General features: G+C 49.1%; 1 protein-coding gene and 1 pseudogene across 1 annotated transcript in view; one reads left to right on the forward strand and one right to left on the reverse strand.

Annotated features, from left to right (window-relative positions):
* LOC147084106 (uncharacterized) overlaps window positions 1-20726 on the reverse strand; it is a 77664-nt gene that overhangs the window by 42684 nt on the left and 14254 nt on the right. The window lies entirely within an intron of this gene.
* On the forward strand, window positions 15753-17270 carry LOC147084107 (ferritin heavy chain B pseudogene; annotated as a pseudogene).

Below are 20726 nucleotides of genomic sequence, written 5' to 3' on the forward strand. Positions count from 1 at the left end.
TGAGATCATGGCTGATCATCCAAGTTCAGTACTCGGTCCGTGCTTTCTCCCCATACCCCTTGATCCCTTTAGCCTTAAGAAATATATCCAACTCCTTCTTGAATATATTTAATGAATTGGCCTCTACTGCCTTCTGTGGTAGAGAATTCCACAGGTTCACCACTCTCTGGGTGAAGAAATTCCTCCTCATTTCTGTCCTAAAAGGCCTACCCCTTATCCTTAGACTGTGAGGCCTGGTTCTGGATTCTCCGACCATCGGGAACATCCTCCCTGCATCTAGTGTGTTCAGTCCTGCCAGAATTTTATAAGTTTCAATGAGATCCCCTCTCATTCTCCTAAACTCCAGCGAGAACAAGTCGAATCGACCCAATCTCTCCTCGTACGTCATTTCTGCCATCCCAGGTATCAGCCTGGTGAATCTTCGCTGGACACCTTCCATGGCAAGAACATCCTTCCTCAGATAAGGCGACCAAAGCTGCACACAATACTCAAGGTGTGGTCTCACCAAGGCCCTGTATAACTGCAGCAAGACATCCTTGTTCCTGTACTCAAACCCTCTCACTACGAAGGCCAACATACCATTTGCCTTCTTTAACCGCCTGCTGCACCTGCATGCTTACCTTCAGCGACTGGTGCACAAGGACACCCAGGTCTCGTTGCACTTCCCCTTCTCCCAATCTATTGCCATTCAGAAAATAATCTGCCTTCCTGTTTTTGACACCAAAGTGGATAACCTCGCATTTATCCACGTTATATTGCATCTGCCATGTTTCTGCCCAATAACCCAACCTGTCCAAATCATACTGGAGTTTCTCGTAATCCTCCTCACAGCACACACGCCCACCCAGCTTTGTGTCGTCTGCAAACTTGGAGATATTACATCTAGTTCCCTCGTCTAGACTATTTATATATATTGTGAATAGCTGGGTTCCTAGGACCGATCCCTGTGGTACCCCACTAGTCACTGCCTGCCATTCGGAAAAAGAGCCGTTTATTCCAACTCTTTGCTTCCTGTCTGCCAACCAGTTCTTTATCCAAGTCAGTACCTTACCCCCAATCCCATGTGCCTTAACTTTACACGCTAATCTCTTATGCGGGACCTTATCGAAAGCCTTCTGAAAGTCCAAATACACCACATCCACTGGTTCGCCCTTATCTATTTTACCAGTTACATCCTCAAAAAATTCCAGTAGATTAGTCGAGCACAATTTACCTTTTGTGAATCCATGTTGACTTTGTCCGATCCTGTCACTGTTTTCCAAGTGCTCTGCTATTACATCTTTTATAATGGACTCTAGCATTTTCCCCACTACCGATGTCAGGCTTACCGGTCTATAATTCCCCGTTTTCTCTCTACCACCTTTTTTGAATAATGGGCTAACAGTAGCTACCCTCCAATCCATGGGTACTGTTCCAGATTCCATCGAAAACCCAGCAGCTTCTCCTCCATCTCCACTCCAGCTCAAACTGCTGCAACAAAAAGACCTACACAGGTGGCCAGGGACCGACTTCCGTCACCTGCAATAAAACTCTTCCCGACAGCCGCTGACTAATGGCGGCCGCAGCACCCACAGTTCCCCGCGCCCCAGAAACCGCTCTATCCAACGCACTGATTTCCACGCTGAGAGTGCGCATGCTCCCCGGGGCCGTGGGCCATTCTGGGAGCCTGGCTCCTGTCCTTTGTCCCGAGTCGGACTCGGTGGAACCAGCTGAAGAAACCGGGAAGCGGCGGCTCGGATGGGGGAGGCGCTGCACCCTGGGTTTCCTGGTGCCGGGGCTCTGGCCACACATCCGCCGGGCCCAACCGCTCTGATTCTGATTGAGGTTTTTGATGAGGTAACAGAGAGGGTTGATGAGGGCAATGCGGTTAACGTGGTGTACATGGATTTCCAAAAGGCGTTCGACAGCGTGTAAGGTTAAGGCGCATGGGATTGTGGGCAAGGTATTGACTTGGATGGAGAACTGTTGGGCAGACAGAAAGCGAAGAGTTGGAAGAAACAGGTCTTTTTCTGAGTGGCAGGCAGTGACTAGTGGGGTACCACAGGGTACCGAGTTTGGATGATCAGCCATGATCTCATTGAATGGCGGAGCAGGCTCGAGGGGCCGAATGGCCTACTCCTGCTCCTGTCTTCTATGTGACCCCAGGTCTTTAAAGGGGCAGTGCCTCTCTCTTTCTGTATCATGTAAGAGCAGGGAGGTTCTGCTTGAACTGTACAAAAACATCAGTTAGGCCACCGCATGCAGTTCTAGTCGTCCCCATTGCAGGAAAGATGTGACTGCTCGAGACGGGAGATTTACGAGGATGTTGCCAGGACTAGAGAATTTTAGCTGCAAGGAAAGATTGGAGAGGCTGGGGAACAGAGGAGGCTGAGGGGAGACCTGATTGAGGTGTATAAAATTATGAGGGGCCTAGATAGAGTGGATAGGAAGGACCTATTTCCCTTAGCAGACAGATCAATAACCAGGGGGCACAGATTTAAAGTAATTGGTCGGAAGTTTAGAGGGGATTTGAGGAGAAATGTTTTCACCCAGTGGGTGGTGGGGGTCTGGAACTCACTGCCTGAAAGGGTGGTAGAGCCAGAGACCCTCATCACATTTAAAAAGTACTTGGATATGCACTTGAAGTGCCGTAACCTACAAGGCTACGGACCAAGTGCTGGAAAGTGGGATTAGGGTGGATAGCTCTTTGTCGGCCGGCACGGACACGATGGGCCGAATGGCCTCCTCCTGTGCTGTAAATTTCTATAATTCTATGAATTGTAGTTAAAGGGACAGACACCCCACAACCTCCGTTCCCGAGCCACTGACTCCATCCCTCTCCCTAACATTTGTCTGAGTCTGAACATAGAAACATAGAAGATAGGAGCATTCGGCCCCTCAAGCCTGCTCCGCCATTCAATGATATAGAATGTTATACGTTTCGCTGAGATACCCTCTCATTCTTCTAAACTCCAGTGAGTATAAGCTCAATCGACCCAATCTCTCCTCATACGTCATTCCTGCCATCCCAGGTATCAGTCTGGTGAATCTTCGCTGCACTCCCTCCATGGCAAGAACATCCATGGGAACTGTTCCAGAGTCTATCGAATTTTGGAAGATGACCAGCAATTCTGTCCCTCTAGTGCTACTTGTCTCTCCCAGTCCTCTCTTCACCTTGTTTCTCCTCTCGAATGTTTCATCCTGGTGCCCATCCCCCTGTCAAATTAATTTAAACCCTCCCCCACAGCACTAGTTAACCGTCCCATGAGGACATTGGTCCCAGCTCTGTTGAGGTGCAACCTGTCCACCTTGGACAGGTCCCTCCTGCCCCAGAACTGGTCCCTCCTGCCCCAGGAATCTGAAGTCCTGCAATATTTCTCTTTCAGGTACTTATCCAATTCCCTTTTGAAAGCGGTGATTGAATCTGCCTCCACCACCCTTTCAGGCAGTGCATTCCAGATCCTAACCACTCGCTGCGTAAAAAAGTTTTTCCTCATGTCACCTTTGGTTCTTTTGTCAATCACCTTAAATCTGTGTCCTCTGGTTCTCGACCCCTCTGCCAATTGGAAGAGTTTCTCTCTATCTACTCTGTCCAGACCCCTCTTGATTTTGAACACCTCTATCAAATCTCCTCTCAATCTTCTCTGCTCCAAGGAGAACAACCCCAGCTTCTCCAGTCTATCAATGTAACTGAAATCCCTCATCCCTGGAATCATTCTTGTAAATCTTTTCTGCACCCTCTCTAAGGCCTTCACATCCTTCCTAAAGTGCGGTGCCCAGGATTGGACACAATACTCCAGTTGAGGCCGAGCTAGTGTTTTATAAAGTTTCATCATAATTTCAACACTTTTGTACTCTATACCTCGATTCATGAAGCCCAGGTTCCCGTAAGCTTTTTTAACTGCTTTCTCAACCTGCCCTGCCACCTTCAATGATTTGTGCACATATACCCCTCGGTCTCTCTGTTCATGCACCCACTTTAGGATTGTACCCTTTAGTTTAGATTTCCTCTCCTCATTCTTTCTACCAAAATATATCACTTCACATTTTTCTGCATTAAATTTAATCTGTCACGTGTCCGCCCATTCCACCAGCCTGTCTATGTCCACTTGAAGTCTATCACTATCTTCCTCACTGTTCACTATACTTCCAAGTTCTGTGTCATCTGCAAATTTTGAAATTGTGCCTCGTACACCCACATCCAAGTCTTTAATATAGATCAAGAAAAGCAGTGGTCCTAGAACCGACCCCTGGGGAACACCACTGTGTAACTTCCTCCAGTCCGAAAAACAACCGTTCACCACTACTCACTGTTTCCTGTCACTTAGCCAATTCCCTATCCATGCAGCCACTGCCCCTTTTATTCCATGGGATTCAACTTTACTGGTAAGCCTATTATTTGGCACTTTGTCGAACGCCTTTTGGAAATCCATGCACACCACGTCAACCGCATTGCCCTCATCAACCCTCTCTGTTACCTCATCAAAAAACTCCATCAAGTTGGTTAAACACGATTTGCCTTTAACAAATTCATGCTGGCTTTCCTTAATTAATCCACACTGTTAATTTTGTCCCTGATTTTTGTTTCTAAAAGTTTCCCCACTCCCGAGGTCAAACTGACTGGCCCGTGGTTGCTGGGTTTGTCCTTGCACCCTTTTTTGAACAAGGATGAAACATTTGCAATTCTCCAGTCCTCTGGCACCACCCCAGTTTCTAATGAGGATTTGGAAGGTTATGGCCAGTACCTCCGCAATTTCTTCCTTCACTTCCCTCAGCGTACTAGGATGCTTCCCATCCGGTCCTGGTGACTTATCTACTTTAAGTACAGCCAGCCTTTCTAGTACCTTGTCTTTATCAATTTTCTCCCATCCAGTATCTCCTCGACCTCCTCCTTCACTATGTCTATGGCAGCATCTTCCTTGGTGAAGACAGATGCAAAGTACTGATTTAGTACCTCGGCCTTACCCTCTGCCTCCGTGCGTAGGTCTCCTTTTTGGTCCCTAATCGGCCCCACCCCTCCTCTTACTACCCGTTTACTATTTATCTGCCTATAGAAGACTTTTGGATTACCTTTTATGTTAGCTGCCATTCTATTCTCATACCCTCTCTTTGCCCCTCGTATTTTCTTTTTCACTTCTCCTCTGAACTTTCTATATTTAGCCTGATTCTCCGATGTATTCTCGACCTGACATCTGTCATACACGCTCTTTTTCTGCTTCATCTTGCTCTCTATCTCTTTCGTCATCCAGGGAGCTCTGACTTTAGTTGCCCTACATTTCCCCTTAGTGGGAATGTACCTCGACTGTACCTGAATTATTTCCTCTTTAAAGGCAGCCCATTGTTCCTCTACAGTTTTTCCTGCCAATCTTTGATTCCAATTTACCCGGGCCAGATCCATTCTCATCCCACTGAAATTGGCCTTGCCCCACAGTGCAGTGGATGCGCTCTGGACTGCACTCCCCCCGAGGTGTCGTCACCCTCACCGGGATTCAGCACTGAAAACTCCCGGGGGATTCCTGCACTGCCTTGCCGCCTCAAACCCTGCTGGGTGGCCACCCAGTTACAATTCCCACGAAGCCTCTGTGGCTGCGGGGTGACCACCTCCTGGAACGTGCGCTCCAGGAAACTCTCAGCCTCCCGTCTGCCCGGCAGTGACTCCAGCCGCTCCCCAAGCTCAGAGACCCTAAGCTCGAGTTCCAGCCATGGGAGGCGCTTCCTGCACACGCGGTTCACCAGGACACGTGAAGCATCCTGGAGTTCCCGCATGGCACAGGAATTGCAGCCATCGGTCCCATCGTTTGGCTTAAAATCTATCTACTTAAGCTATAGACATATCTGATGTGAGGTTAGTGTCCCCTTACCCCTGTTTATTATTCAATCAGTGATTGCCCCTTTGCCAGGCCCGCTGCCTGCGGCCCCTCTCCCAGATTCCAGCCCCAGCTCTGTGCTGCCTGCGGCCCCTCTCCCAGATTCCAGCTCCAGCTCTGTGCTGCCTGCTGCCCCTCTCCCAGATTCCAGCCCCAGCTCTGTGCTGCCTGCGGCCCCTCTCCCAGATTCCAGCTCCAGCTCTGTGCTGCCTGCTGCCCCTCTCCCAGATTCCAGCCCCAGCTCTGTGCTGCCTGCGGCCCCTCTCCCAGATTCCAGCTCCAGCTCTGTGCTGCCTGCGGCCCCTCTCCCAGATTCCAGCCCCAGCTCTGTGCTGACTGAGCTGCTCTCACCTGGGGACAGCAACTGGAGCCTGAAAATCAGCTTCACTGCCCCTGAGCTGGGAAAGAGCGACATGAGACAACATTCTCCCTCTTACTACTTTCTACACTCCTTTTACAGGGTTTTAGAAATGGAGCATTTACAGACAGGAAGCTCAGAACAAACACGACGTGAAGATTTGACAGAGTCACTCGATTCATCAGGACCTGAATATCATCGGCCTTTTCACATGGAAGGAGAGAGCAGCGATCGCAGCGCAGACAAACCGCACACGTGTTCCGTGTGTGGACTCGCCTTCAGCCGATTGCCTGCCTTGGCGAGACACGTGCACCGTCACACCGGGGAGAAACCGGGTAAAGGTGGGGACAGCGGGAAGAGATTCAGTTCCCCATCTGCGTCAGATGTTCATCGGCGCAGGCACACCGGGGACAGTCCGTTCACCTGCTCCGTGTGTGGGAAGGGATTTGTTCATCCATCCCACCTGCTGAGACACCAGCAAGCTCACTCTGATGAGAGAGCGTTTAAATGTTCTGACTGCGGGAAGAGTTTTAAAAGCTCCGGGGTTCTGAAGGAACACCAGCGAGTTCACACTGGGGCGAGGCCATTTCCCTGCTCTGTGTGTGGGAAGGGATTCTCTGTTTCATCCAAATTGCTGAGACACCAGCTTGTTCACACTGATTTGAGAGCCTTTAAATGTTCTGTGTGTCAAAAGAGCTTTAAAAGCTCCACAGACCTGGAGCGACACCATCTACTTCACACTGATGAGAGGCCGTTTAAATGTTCTGACTGTGGGAAGAGCTTTCAATGCTCCGTGGATCTGACCACACACCAGCGAGTTCACACCGAGGAGAGGCCATTTCCCTGCTCTGTGTGTGGGAAGGGATTCTCTGTTTCATCCAAATTGCTGAGACACCAGCTTGTTCACACTGATGAGAGACCGTTTACATGTTCTGACTGTGGGAAGAGTTTTAAAATCTCCGGGGCTCTGACCAAACACCAGCGAGTTCACACTGGGGAGAGGCAGTTCACCTGCTCTGTGTGTGGGAAGGGATTCACTCTCTCCTCCACCCTGCTGAGACACCAGCTGGTTCACACTGACGAGAGGCCATTCACCTGCTCCGAGTGCGGGAAAGGATTCACTCGTCTCACCTCTCTGCGGGAACACCAGCTGGTTCACACTAACGAGAGGCCGTTTAAATGTTCCGACTGCGACAAGAGTTTCAAATGCTCCAAGGGCCTGAAGCAGCATCGACGCATCCACACCGGGGAGAGGCCGTTCAGCTGCTCTCACTGCGGGAAGCGGTTTACGCACTCATCCAATCTTAGGAATCACCAGTTCACCCACACCGGGAAGAGGCCGTTCCCCTGCTCCGTGTGTGAAAAGGGATTCACCAGTTCATCTGACCTGCTGAGACACCAGCGATTTCACACCTGAGTGCACTGGTCCCATTCTGCTGTTAATCACATGAAGGACTGTTCTGTGTTAATAATGGCAATTATGGGGTTGGGGGGGGCGGGGGCGGTTTGAAGATGCTGATAACCCCAGTAACTAGGCTGGAGTTTAAGAGGGGTCAGCCTCGTCTCAGTGGGTGACACTCTCACCTCTAGAGTCAGAAGGTCGTGGGTTTGAGTCCCACTCTGGAAACTTGAGCACTTAATCTAGGCTCACATTCCAGGGCAGTATTGAGGGAGAGCTGCTCTGTCAGAGGTGCCATCTTTCAGATGCGACGTTGAACTGAGGCCCCGTCTGAAGGGATAATTACTGTCCTAGCCCTTTTGGGCTGTCCCAGATCAGGCGTATTCCCCAGACGTTCACTCTCAATTTAACTTGGAGATAGCCGAATTACATAAGATGCTTAAATGGGTCTAAAGGTTCAGACTATCTCTCCCTAAAGGAATGGAATGACTAAAGATGTTACCATCCTCCGGATAGTACTTTTAATATGTTGAACTAGACTGTAGCCTGATCCTGCTCCTATTTCGTGTGTCTAATTCTGTTAGATTCAGGAGATGGTTCTGTGATAGTGGATTGGCGGTTAGGATCAGATCAGCCATGATCTTATTGAATGGCGGAGCAGGCTCGAGGGGCCGATTGGCCTACTCCTGCTCCTATTTCTTATGTTCTTATGTAACCTTCTGGATATTATGAGGGTCTGGAATACCCCCCAGAATTCTGCAACTCCTTACAAAATTGTGTACAGATTTTGTGGGTTCACGAGTCTATACAGAATTACTCTTTGAGACTATTCTAAAAGTATATAGTTTTATTTAAGAGCTGACATTCAGTTAACATCTGTTGAATCAGTCGCAACATTAACAAATCAAAATACAATTAGCTTACATTCCTTATTTCTCAGAGATCCTTATTTTCAAATCTTTACTTTGTTACATTTCTTATTTCTTACTTATTTCTAAATCCAGAACATCCACCAAAATCAATCTGACTTCCCGAGACTCAGTTAAAGACTTACAGAGATGCCTCTGGAAAGTTGAGAAATGCTTTGCCCGTTCAACGTGTTCTGACTTTCTGTTAAAAAGGTCTTATTTTTATACCCTTTTGGCAGTGGTTTCTTCTTTGATGTTCTCTGCTGATGTCAGCTAATTGTCTTTATTGATACCGCTTTCGAATGCTTTCTATTTTACTGTCAATTCAACTATTGCATGCATAATTATTTCTCTACCTTTAAATGTTCCAAAAACCATCGTAAAATCAATGACAGCAATGGTTTCCATTTGATGTCATTCTTACCGAAGATTCTTCATTCAATTCTTAATATTGGCTTTACTGGTTCTTAGCAGACATTTCGACTCCCCTTATTCTCCAAGTTCAATACAAACACAATGCAATTGCTTGGTAACATAGAAAACATAGAAACATAGAAGATAGGAGCAGGAGTCGGCCATTCGGCCCTTCGAGCCTGCTCCGCCATTCAATGAGATCATGGCCGATCATTCAAATTCAGTACCCTGTTCCTGCCCTCTCCCCATATCCCTTGATCCCTTTAGCCTTAAGAAATATATCCAACTCTTTCTTGAATATATTTAATGAACTGGCCTCCACCGCCCTCTGTGGCAGAGAATTCCACAGGTTCACCACTCTCTGGGTGAAGAAATTCCTCCTCATTTCAGTCCTAAATGGCTTACCCCCTTATCCTTAGACTATGACCCCTGGTTCTGGAATCCCCAGCCATCAGAAACATCCTTCCTGCATCTAGTCTGTCCAGGCCCTGCTCTGTGTGGGGGAAGGGATTCTTGCAGTCCAACAACCTGCTGGCACACCAGCTTGTTCACACTGATGAGAGGCCGTTTATATGTTCTGACTGTGGGAAGAGCTTTAAAAGCTCCAATGACCTGCTGAGTCACCAGCGAGTTCACACTGTTCTTTAGCGCAGGGCCATGTAGACAGCTGGGGTGACATGAACGTGGAATGGATGAATGTTTTATAAATTCTTGTACTGCTGTTTAATCTTTCAATCTGTTGTGCTGATGATTCCCTTGATTTGACTGTTAATGTTATTTTTGTTTTTCTCCTTATCACAGGCAATTGCCTATTAAAAGTCAACCATCACAACCAATAAAACCTGTAACATAACAAAAAAAAGTTCAAAGGAAACTTAAATGAAATTAAAATTCTATTTTTGGTGGTGATGATGCACGCCAGTCCCTCCGGTACCCACCGGTCACGGAAGGCCTCGAGCGCGCCGGTGGACTGTTCATGTTATTACATCGAATGTACAGCACAGAAACAGGCCATTCGGCCCAACTGGTCCAAGCCGGGGTTTATGCTCCACGCGAGCCTCCTCCGACATATCCTCCTATGTTTATCTGGCTTAAATACATCGATACCATTGGCCTCAACTACTCCCTGTGGTAGCGAGTTCCCCATTCTCATCACTCTCTGGGTAAAGAAGTTTCTCCTGAATTCCCTCCTGGATTTATTAATGACTATTATATTGATGGCCCCATAACTATGCTGAGATTCTGTTAATCTGACCAGTATGTTGTTGTACTTTGTCTTTTTCTGATGAATGAAACATTACTGAGCCCCTGTACCCGTGTTATGGGATGAAGTGCCAGACAAGTGAAGGCACAACGTCTGGGTGTGAATCTGATAATAACCTCACGGAGCATATAGGTGTGATAGCCAGATGGGCTTGATGTTATAGTCTGGTCACAGATGGACTAAATTCCCTGAATTAGCAAGAGTTCAGGAGGCGGTCAACAGACGGGTCCAAACATAAGAACATAAGAAGTAGGAGCAGGAGTAGGCCATACGGCCCCTTGGGCCTGCTCCGCCATTCAATAGGATCATGGCTGATCTGAACCTAGACTCACGTCCACTTCCCTGCCTGCTCCCCGTAACCCCTAATTCCCTTATCAGTTAGGAAACTGTCTATCTCTGTTTTAAATTTATTTAATGTCGCAGCTTCCACAGCTCTCTGAGGTAGCAAATTCCATAGATTTACTACCCTCCGAGTGAAGAAGTTTCTCCTCATCTCAGTTTTGAAAGGGCAGCCCCTTATTCTTAGATTATGCCCCCTAGTTCGAGTCTCACCCCTCAGTGGAAACATCCTCACCGCATCCACCCGATCAAGCCCCCTCACAATCTTATATGTTTCGATAAGATCGCCTCTCATTCTTCTGAATTCCAATGAGTAGAGGCCCAACCTACTCAACCTTTCCTCATAAGTTAACCCCCTCATCTCCGGAATCAACCAAGTGACCCTTCTCTGAACTACTTCGAGAGCAAGTATATGTTTTCTTAAATATGGAAACCAAAACTGCATGCAGTATTCCAGGTGTGGCCTCACCAATACCCTGTATAACTGCAGCAAGACTTCCCTGCTTTTATACTCCATCCCCCTTGCAATAAAAGCCAAGATTCCATTGGCCTTCCTGATCACCTGCTGTACCTGCATACTAACCTTCTGTGTTTCATACACCAGGACCCCCAGATCCCTTTGTACTGTAGCACTTTGCAGTTTTTTTTCCATTTAGATAATAACTTGCTCTTCGATTTTTTCTGCCAAAGTGCATAACCTCACACTTTCCAACATTACACAGAAACACAGAATCACACAGAAACCCCACAGTGCAGATAGAGGCCATTTCAGCCCATCGAGCCTGCACCGACGCATATCCCACCCGATCCCCGTAACCCCTACACCAACACATATCCCACCCTATTCCCGTAACCCCACATATTTAATCCCCCTAACACTAAGGGTCAATTTATCATAGCCAATCAACCTAACCTGCACATATTTGGACTGTGGGAGGAAACCGGAACACCCGGAGAAAACCCACGCAAACACGGGGAGAACGTGCAAACTCCACACAGACAGTCGCCCGAGGCCGGATTTGAACCCGGGTCCCTGGCGCTGTGAGGCAACAGTGCTAACCACTATGCCACCATGCTGCCCTTATACTCCATCTGCCAAATTTCTGCCCACTCACTTAGCCTGTCTATGTCCTTTTGCAGGTTATTTATGTCCTCCTCACTCACTGCTTTCCCTCCCATCTTTGTATTGTCGGCAAATTTGGATACGTTGCAGTTGGTCCCCTCCTCCAAATCGTTAATATAGATTGTAAAGAGTTGGGGTCCCAGCACTGGCCCCTGCGGAACACCACCAGTTACTGATTGCCAACCCGAGAATGAACCATTTATCCCAACTCTCTGTTTTCTGTTAGATAGCCAATCTTCCACCCATGCCAGTATATTACCCCCAATCCCGTGATTTTTTTTCTTGTGCAGTAATCTTTTGTGTGGCACCTTGTCAAATGCCTTTTTGAAGTCCAAATACACCACATCCACTGGTTCCCCTTTATCCACCCTGTTTGTTACGTCCTCAAAGAATACGAGCAAATTTGTCAAACATGATTTCCCCTTCATAAAACCATGCTGACTGTCCGATTAAATTATGCTTATCCAAATATCCTGTTACTGCTTCCTTAATAATGGACTCCAACATTTTACCAACCACAGATGTTAGGCTAACTGGTCTATAGTTTCCAGCCTTTTGTCTACCTCCCTTTTTAAATAAGGGCATTACATTAGCAGTTTTCCAATCTGCTGGGACCTTTCCTGAATCCAGGGAGTTTTGGAAAATTACCACCAATGCATCCGCAATCCCTACCACTACTTCTCTCAAGACCCGAGGGTGTAAGCCATCAGGTCCAGGGGACTTATCTGCCTTAAGTCCCATTATCTTACCGAGTACCACCTCCTTATTGATTTTATTCGTGTTTAGCTCTCCCCCCCCACCCCCCCATAGCCCCCTGTTTGTTCAGTGTTGGGATATTTTTAGTGTCCTCCACTGTAAAGACTGATACAAAATATTTGTTCAGCGTATTTGCCATCTCCATGTTCCCCACTACTAATTTCCCAGTCTCTTCCTCTAAGGGACCAACATTCACTTTAGCCACCCTTTTTCTTTTTATATAACTGTATAAACTCTTACTATCTGTTTATATATTTTTTGCTAGTTTACTTTCATAATCTATCTTCCCTTTCTTAATTAATCTTTTAGTTATTCTTTGCTGCCTTTTAAATGCTTCCCAATCTTCTATCCTCCCACTAGATTTGGCTACTTTATATGCCCTTGTTTTCAGTCGGATACTATCCTTTATTACTTTACTTAGCCACGGATGGCTGTCTTTTCTTTTATGCCCCTTTTTCCTCAGTGGAATATATTTTTCTTGAAAGTTGTGAAATATCTCCTTGAATGTACACCACTGCTCATGTACTGTCTTACACCATAATCTATTTTCCCAGTCCACTTTAGTCAACTCTGCTCTCATACCTTCATAGTCTCCTTTAATTAAGCTCAGTACGCTGGTTTGAGATCCAACTCTCTCACCCTCCAACTGAATTTGGAATTCAACCATGTTATGGTCACTCATTCCAAGGGGATCCTTTACTAGGACATTTTTTATTAATCCTGTCTCATTACCCAGGACCAAATCTAAGATTGCCTGCCCCCTGGTTGGTTCAGTAACATACTGCTCAAGGAACCCGTCCCTAATGCACTCTATGAACTCTTCTTCAAGGCTGCCCTGCCCAATTTGATTTGTCCAGTCAATATGAAAGTTAAAATCTCCCATGATTATAGCTGTTCCCTTATTACAAGCCCCAACTATTTCCTGATTTATACTCCGACCAATAGAGTTGCAGCTGTTAGGAGGCCTATAGACTACGCCCACTAGTGACTTTTTCCCCTTATTATTCCTTATTTCCACCCAAACCGTTTCACTATCCTGATCCTTTGACCCAATATCATTTCTCACTATTGCAGTGATTCCATCCTTTATTAACACAGCCACCCCACCTCCTTTTCCTTCCTGTCTGTCCTTCCTAATAATCAAATACCCCTGGATGTTTAGTTCCCAGTCATGGTCACCCTGCAGCCATGTCTCCAGAATGGCCACCAGATCATACCCATGTGTCGTTATTTGTACCGTCAACTCGTCTATTTTGTTACGAATGCTGCGTGCATTCAGATAAAGAATTTTTAAATATGTTTTGTGACAATTTATTCCTGCTTTTACCCCCTTTACTACTTTACTTTTATCTTTATATATTCTGTCCCTTCCTGACACACTCTGGTTTTTAATTCCCCCACTGCTACCTTGCTCTATTGCCTTCTCCGCTAACATTTTAATTTTTCGCTCTCTTGAAACCTCCCCCCCACTAATTAGTTTAAAGCCCTCTCTACAGCACTAGTTATTCGATTCACCAGGATTCTAGTCACAGCACTGGCCAAGTGAAGTCCATCCCAACGGAAAAGCTCTCTCCTGTCCCAGCACTGGTGCCAGTGTCCCAAGAAGCAAAACCCATTTCTCCCACACCAGTCTCTGAGCCACGCATTTAACTCTCTGATTTTATTTACCCTAGCCAAATTTGCTCATGAGGGCAGGTACAGCACAGGTTAGATACAGAGTAAAGCTCCCTCTACATTGTCCCATCAAACACTCCGAGGGCAGGTACAGCATAGGTTAGATACAGAGTAAAGGTTCCTGTACACTGTCCCATCAAACACTCCCAGTGCAGGTATAGCACAGGTTAGATACAGAGTAAATCTCCCTCTACACTGTCCCATCAAGCACTCCCAGGGCAGATACAGCATGGGTTAGATACAGAGTAAAGCTCCCTCTACGCTGTCCCATCAAACACTCCCAGGGCAGGTACAGCACGGGTTAGATACAGAGTAAAGCTCCCTCTGCACTGTCCCATCAAACACTCCCAGGGCAGGTACAGCACGGGTTAGATACAGAGTAAAGCTTCCTGTACACTGTCCCATCAAACACTTCCAGGGCAGGTATAGCATAAGTTAGATACAGAGTAAATCTCCCTCTACGCTGTCCCATCAAACACTCCCAGGGCAGGTACAGCACGGGTTAGATGCAGAGTAAAGCTCCCTCTACACTGTCCCATCAAACACTCCCAGGGCAGATACAGCACGGGTTAGATACAGAGTAAAGCTCCCTCTACACTGTCCCATCAAACACTCCCAGGGCAGGTACAGCACAGGTTAGATACAGAGTAAAACTCCCTCTACACTGTCCCATCAAACACTCCCAGGGCAGGTACAGCACGGGTTAGATACAGAGTAAAGCTCCCTCTACACTGTCCTGTCAAACACTCCCAGGGCAGGTACAGCACGGGTTAGATACAGAGTGAAGCTCCTTCTACACTGTCCCGTCAAACACTCCCAGGGCAGGTACAGCATGGGTTAGATACAGATTAAAGCTCCTTCTACATTGTCCCATCAAACACTCCCAGGGCAGGTACAGCACGGGTTAGATACAGAGTGAAGCTCACTCTGCACTGTCCCATCAAACACTCCCAGGGCAGGTACAGCACGGGTTAGATACAGAGTGTCAGCCGTGGCTCAGGCGGCAGCACTCTCTCCTCTGAGTCAGAAGGTTGTGGGTTGAAGTCCCACTCCAGAGACTCGAGTCTAAAACTCTGTGCTGCCCCTCCAGTGCAGTGCGGAGGTAGTAAAGCCCAGTGCAGAGTAAAGTTCCCTCTGCACTGCTCCACTAACAGGCCTGAGCCCCAAACTCAGAAGAGCGCCCTCTGCTGCATTCCACTTGTCTCAGCATCTGGTCCACCATTCCCAGAGGGCTGGTCAGTCAGTCGCCTTCCTTTCCCTGGATCAGGAGAAGGCATTCGACAGGGTGGATCACGAGTATCTCTTCCGGACTCTGCGTGCATTTGGGTTCGGGATGCATTTTGCCGCCCGGATCCAACTTCTGTACGCCACCGCGGAGTGTCTGATTAAAGTTAATGGGTCTTTGACGGCGCCCCTTCGCTTCGGGAGGAGGGTGCGTCAGGGATGCCCCATGTCCAGTCAGTTATATGCCGTCTGCGTGGAGCCTTTCCTGCACCTCTTGCGGAAGAGTTTGACGGGACTGGCTCTGCAAGGGCCGGGCGTGGATGTCGTCCTCTCGGCTTACGCCGATGATGTGCTCCTCATGTTCACGGATCCCATCGACTTGCGGAGGATGCGAGAATGCCAGCAGATTTACTCGGACGCATCCTCCGCCAGGATCAACTGGGAGAAATGCTCCGGGCTCCAGGTGGGTCAGTGGTGGGTGGACTCCTTGCCGGAGGAGTTCAGGCCCTTCGCCTGGAGCACAACACACCTCCTCTACTTGGGAGTCTACCTCAGCCCCACTGAGGGTGCCTGGCCGGCGACCTGGCAAGAGCTGGAGGCCAAAGTCACAGCTCACCTGGGACGCTGGACAGGACTGCTCCGAGTGTTGTCCTACAGGGGTCGAGCGCTGGTCATAAACCAGCTGGTGGCTGTCATGTTGTGGTACCAGTTGGTCACCCGGTGCGGAGGGGAGTGGGCAGGTTGATGGACCTCCTCGTGGGACTGCTCCTGGGCCTGGTGAAAATAGTCATTTAGAGGTTTAGGCAGCAGGTGGTCGAGGGGGTCGTTCGGCCCGATTGCCTGCCTCTCTTCTGCGGCTATGTTCGCGCCTGGGTGGCCCTGGAGATGGAGCACGTGGTGTCTGCCAGCACACAAAGAGGCCTTCCGCGACGGGTGGGCACCACAGGGACTGGAGTGCATCATCACCCCGGCCAACAATATCTTGATTTGATATTATATTAGAGTCTTTATTTGACTTGTTAGTTTTGTTTGATGTTTTCTTAAGTTACAGTTGATTTGTTAATCAGCCAGTCAAAAGAGGAACAACTGCCTCGAGCCGTCTCAGCAAGGAGAGGGGAGGAGAGGATTGGTCGCTCTCTGTGACCAGGAGGAGGAGCCAGAGAGACAGAGGGCAGAGTGGAGACCACCACTACTGTTGCTGCTACTGAGGTGCCAAGAGAGAGAGAAGAGGAGAGGAGAGAGAAAGACCAGAGGGAAGCCAATTCCATCACTGCCTCTCCAAATGGCCTCCATTGCAGGAGAGTGAGAGGGGAGACAAAGAGAAATCAACAACATGTGTTTGGAAGGAGGGAGAGCCATTTGAAAAATCGACAGTCCTTCTCCTTTGGCCGGGATGACGTTGCCCCGCGTCACTTTGCCGAGTTCTTCAAGGAGCAGTCACACGAGGAACAGGAGCACGCTGAGAAACTGAGGAAGTTCCAGAATCGGCACAGAGGCCGAATCATCTTGGTGGCCATCAAGAAACCAGAGCAGGATGAGTGGAGCAATGCTCTGGAGGCGATGCCGAGAGCTCTGCAGATGGAGAAGAATGTCGACCAGAGTCTGCTGGATCTGCACAAACTCTCCACTGGGAGCGCCGACCCTCACTTGTGTGACTTCCTGGAGACCCACTATTTGGATGAACAGGCGAAGATGATCAAGAAGCTTGGAGATCACATCACCAACTTGAAGAGACTGGGAACCCCCTGAGAATGGCCTGGGAGAGGACCTGTTTGACAAACTCACTCTGGGAGAGAGTGATTGAAGTGACTACTTGGATCAAGCTTATTGTGTTTAGTACTCATGTTTATATAATTGTGTGTGAGACCCCTGCCTTGTAGGGAATGATGGCTTGTGACTTTGTACAAAGAGCTGAGACCTGGGCTCTGTAATGTCATTAACTGTAAATAAATTGTTCAATATTAATTTAAAAAAATGCCTGAGCCCCAAACTCAGAATAGCGCCCTCTACTGCATTACACTTGTCTCAGCATCTGGTCCGGACCTGGTCGCTCCCCCTGCGTTTGTGGCCAAGATGCAGAAGAAGCTCATCGACTTCCTCTGGGACAAAAGGAAGCACTGGGTCTCTGCCGCGGTTCTGAGTCTCCCGCTTAGGGAGGGCGGTCAGGCGCTGGTGTGCCTTCGCACCCGGGCGGCGACTTTCCATCTTCAGAGGCTGCAGAGGTACCTGTACGTGGAGAATCCTCCGAGATGGTGTGCGCTGGTGACGTATTTCTTCCGCCAGCTGCATGGCCTCAATTATGACACGCAGCTCCTGTTTGTGGAATTGGGCCGTACGCGTGCCTACCTGCGGGAGCTGCCTGTCTTTTACCAGGAACTGCTATGGGTCTGGAACAGCATCGCCTCCAGGCGGAGTTCGCCCCAGTCAGGAGTGGCGGCTCTCCTTCGGGAGCCGCTGTTCAGGAATCCACACCTCCAAGATCACGGGTTCGGGTGGCTGGCGGAGGGCAGGGCTGTGCCTGGCAAGGTAACCAGAGTCGGGGACCTGCTCGATGGCGGAGGAGTGGGCTGGATGGCGCCGGAGGAGCTGGCACAGCGTCTGTCCTGGGCCAACACCCAGCTCGCGTTCAAAGCCATCGAGACGCTGAAAGTGGCACTGGGCCCCAACTCCACTAGGTGTATCGAGGAGGCTCAAGCACATGGGGTGATCCCGTCCGAACTGACCCCCGTTCAGACGGAATTCCTCATCAGCGCACGGCCCCAAAACCCCTCTCGGGAACCGGCGCCTCTCAACTTGAGCCATCTCAGGGAAATGCCCTCCGTGATGTTTAGTTCTGCGCGGAGGGGATTCCTGTACGGGCTGCTCCTGCACACTCTCCACTTTGTCATCTTCGCCTGCTGTCCGGACACGCCTTGGCATGCCATCTTGCTGTCCAGCAGAGGCAGAGGTCCCCAATGGAGGGCTCTCTGTGCGGGAGTCCTCCCTTTATCTATTGGGGACTTGGCCTGGAGGGTGTTGCATGGAGCAGTCCCATGCAATAAGTTTTGGATAAGTTCACGGACTCCCAGGCTGCTTGCTATTTCTGCGGCCTGGAGGAGTCCGTGTTCCATATTTATGTGGAATGTGAGAGGTTGCAGCCCCTCTTTCACTATTTGAAGGGGCTGCTCCTCGATTTTTGGCTGCACTTCAGTCCCACGCGCCTGATCTTTGGTCACCCGGTGCGGAGGGGAGCGGGCAGGGCGGAGGACCTCCTCATAGGACTGCTCCTGGGCCTGGTGAAAGTGGCCATAAACAGGTCCAGGCAGCGGGCGGTTGAGGGGGTCCTTCGGCCCGATTGCCTGCCTCTCTTCCGCGGCCATGTTCACGCCCGGGTGGCCCTGGAGATGGAGCACGCGGTGTCTGCCGGCACACTTGAGACCTTCCGAGACTGGTGGGCACCGCGGGGACTGGAGTGCATTGTCACCCTGGCCGGGGTGAATTTAATTTAATTTGATAAGTTTCAAAAATTAATTTAAGTTTTTAAGTTTCATTACAGTCCACTTGTTCGGCCGGGAGAGCGAGAGGCTCCGCTCGGCGATGCAGAGAGCCCTGCAGATGGAGAAGAATGTCAACCAGAGTCTGCTGGATCTGCACAAACCCTCCACTGGGAGCGCCGACCCTCATCTGTGTGAATTCCTGGAGACCCATTATCCGGATGAACAAGTGAAGATGACCAAGAAGCTTGTAGAGACTGGGACCCCTGCCTTGTAGGCATGAGGGCTTGTGACTTTGTACAAAGAGCTGAGACCTGAGCTCTGTAAATGTCATTCACTGTCAATAAAATGTTCAATTTTACATTAAAAAACATTTTTTAAAGATTATTTAAAGACAAATTTCCTCCAGTTTCACGGACAGCCTTTGTCACTGCAATAATTTCTTAAATGTTTAATCATTAAATCAAAAGCATCAAAAAGGAAGAGAGTAGCAAAAGTAAAGAAAGACTTGCATTTCTATAGCGCCATTCACGACCACTGGATGTCTCAAAGCACTTTACTTTTTGAAGTGTAGTCACTGTTGTAATGTGGGAAGTGCAGCAGCCAATTTTCACTCAGCAAGCTCCCACAAACAGCAATGTGATAATGACCAGATAATCTGTTTTTGTTATGTTGGTTGAGGGATAAATATTGGCCAGGACAACGGGGAGAACTCCCCTGCTCTTCTTCAAAATACTGCCATGGGATCTTTTACATCCACCCGAGAGAGCAGACGGGGCCTCGGTTTAACGTCTCATCCGAAAGATGGCCCCTCCGACAGTGCCGCACTCCCTCAGCACTGCACTGGAGTGTCAGCCTAGCTTTATGTGCTCGAGTCCCTGGAGTGGGACTTGAACCCCCAACCTTCTGACTCAGAGGCGAGTGATGCGCTATCAATTACTCATAAAAGACAGAGAGTTAGGAGAGTAACTAAAAGGCTTTTATTAACAAAGAACAGAGCATGCCTCTTGCGGTTGACTGGTTTCCAAGAAGGCAGGGGGCTGCAGAGCAGTCACCTTTATACCTGGGCCTGTGGGTGGAGCCAGGGGCGGAGCCAGCAGGGGCATGCTGAGGCATGCATAGATACAACAGTGTGCAACAACAACAACGGTGAACAACAATAACAGTGGTTTACCACATTCACCCCTTGTTTAAAATTGAGTCCGGCGGGGTGAAGTGTACTAAAGGTTCGTGTAAGTAAGTCTATCAGGTGGCCTTGTATGCCATCCTGATCATCGTGGTGGCGGCGGTGATGGTGCAACATCCAACATTGAATCTGGCGTCTCATTGAGTGGTTGGGTGGTCAATGATGGGTCCTGGGGCTGCGGCATGCCATCTACCGGGGTTGGGTTGTGGGTAGTGGTGGATGGCAATGGTAGTGTTTCAGGGGCACCCGAAGGTGCGAGGTCTCGTATGGAGACTGTGTCCTCCTGCAATGGTGGTGTTTCAGGGGCACCTGAAGGTGCGAGGTCTCGTATGGAGACTGTGTCCTCCCGCCCGTCCGGGTACGCCACGTAAGCATACTGGGGGTTGGCGTGGAGGAGGCTCACCCTCTCGACTAGGGGGTCCATTTTATGGGACCTCACGTGCTTCTGCAGTAGGACAGGTCCTGGAGACGTCAGCCATGTCGGTAGCGAGGTCCCCGATGTGGAATTCCTGGGGAAAGTGAACATTTTTTCATGGGGGGTGGCATTGGTGGCCGGACAAAGCAGTGACCGAATGGAGTGGAGCGCCGCAGGGAGGACCTCCTGCCAGCGAGAGGTCGGAAGGCCCTTAGATTTTAAGATTAAGAGGACGGCCTTCCAAACTGTCGCATTCTCTCTTTCCACCTGGCCGTTCCCCCAGGGGTTGTAGCTGGTGGTTCTGCTTGTAGCAATACCTCTCGTGAGCAGGTACTGACGGAGTTCAT

This window comes from Somniosus microcephalus, unplaced genomic scaffold (genome assembly GCF_052327205.1).
Source record: "Somniosus microcephalus isolate GS21.2 unplaced genomic scaffold, FLI_Smic_1.0 scaffold2, whole genome shotgun sequence".
Taxonomy (NCBI): domain Eukaryota; kingdom Metazoa; phylum Chordata; class Chondrichthyes; order Squaliformes; family Somniosidae; genus Somniosus; species Somniosus microcephalus.